Source organism: Sorghum bicolor, chromosome 5 (assembly GCF_000003195.3).
Source record: "Sorghum bicolor cultivar BTx623 chromosome 5, Sorghum_bicolor_NCBIv3, whole genome shotgun sequence".
NCBI classification, from domain to species: Eukaryota; Viridiplantae; Streptophyta; class Magnoliopsida; order Poales; family Poaceae; genus Sorghum; species Sorghum bicolor.
This window is the reverse complement of record NC_012874.2, coordinates 59,591,658-59,593,361: the sequence shown is the minus strand read 5'-3', so window position 1 is coordinate 59,593,361 and position 1,704 is coordinate 59,591,658. Positions and strand designations below refer to the sequence as shown.

At 37.3% G+C, this 1,704-nt stretch overlaps 1 long non-coding RNA gene across 1 annotated transcript; it reads left to right on the top strand.

Moving 5' to 3' along the window:
- Positions 455 to 987, top strand: LOC110435399. The gene is made up of 2 exons (XR_002453062.1): positions 455 to 617; positions 749 to 987. It is a non-coding gene; the product is annotated as an uncharacterized LOC110435399 (long non-coding RNA).

Below are 1,704 nucleotides of genomic sequence, written 5' to 3'. Positions count from 1 at the left end.
TGAAATCTGGGTGAGGGATCCTCATTTGTGGGAGTAGGGGGTCAAATTTTGAGGGATCAGTTGGAGTTGCCCTTAAGCGTTACAAGTAGTGAACAATAGTGCTAAAAGGCCCCAAATTAATTAAGGGGAACATGATTCATCAAATGAACGACTCAGATGCCTTGGGTATCATCAATTAGTCGCATTATATGGCTTGGCACCGCCACTTTATTAGATAAAACTAAGATATGTATCTCATAGTCTATGAAGAGATATCAATCCTATCTAAGATCGATCGGTCCAGATATAAGTATAATTGTATATTAATTTCTGTGCAGCTAGAAAATATCCATATCTCTATCCCCAATGTATACATAACAACAAATTAAAAAATATTAAAAGAGCATACCTTCGGATAGTATAAATATGCACTTGATGTGGTTGTGCCTTTTTTATATGCACGCGATACATCCATAAGTAATCCTCTCATAGCTAGATCTCAGAAAAACGAAACAACAGCAATATTCTCGTCTTCATGGCATCGTCAATCAAGACATGTACTAGGATTGTGTACTTGGCTGCTGCTTTGATCTTGGTTCTTGGGATCATGGCTACTTTTCCATCATGCCAAGCTGGAGGTTGTACGCACCACTAATTTTGTTACTCTACGTTTTTCTTTGTTCTATAATTAAGATCAGTTACGTTAGTGCGACCAAATAAATAGTCTTATTTGACTTAATGACTTATACTGTGTTGCATGTTGGCATAGGCTGCCCTGGAGGGATAAAGGCGGAATATTGCTTCAGATGTACACCCTGCATAAATGATTTATGCATACCTTATTGCGGAACACACGGATACAAGGTGAAAGGTTCCCACTGTGTTAAAAGAAATATTGGCGAGGAGTGCTGCTGTAAACTGTAATTAATGCAGCCATGCATTTTCCATGATGAAAGTTAAATAAGATAATTCGCAATGGAAAATTTCAAATGGATGAAATATCTTTAATGCATAGTTCCATAGATATTTAGTTTCATAACTCATATAAAGCCAATACATCTATAATGCAAGATAGACAAGGTACAGAGATCATTGAGACATGCCATGGCCTTCCCAAACCCCCTAAATCGCACACAATATATCATACAGCTAGCCCTGACGAATGTATATGCGGCTGATAACAAAACTTAAAACAACATTTGCACTTGGCATAATAATAATGACAACGAAATGGCAAACATATCTAAGATGAGGTATGCACTCTAGTCTAGCTATTAATAAAAGACACCAAACATATCTGTAGCCCAAAAATATAACATAAACGAGGCTTGTTTCGGTGGTTGTAAAGTACTGGTACTACTTGGATACTTTGTATTTTTATTTTGACAAACAGTTAATTCAAGAAAGAAAATCTGTAAAATTAAATTATAGGAGAGAAAGGTAGATTAGTAATAGGAGCAGGAAAACACTGTATACATACGTTTCCTCACGGAGAAGCTTTGACCGCGCACACACGTCGCCACAAGAAAACAAGACCTCGACGTCCCACTGGCCACTGTGCCTAATCTGTATCTACACATGTACTTGTATATAGCGAACTTTTTTTTATCACGTTGTATTAGCAACATGTATACGTACAGCTAAGGGCTACAAATTAGGGGCGGTTCTAGAGTAGTAGCATGGGGGGACAGCTGTCTCCCCAAATTTTTTTGAAAAACATTTAAT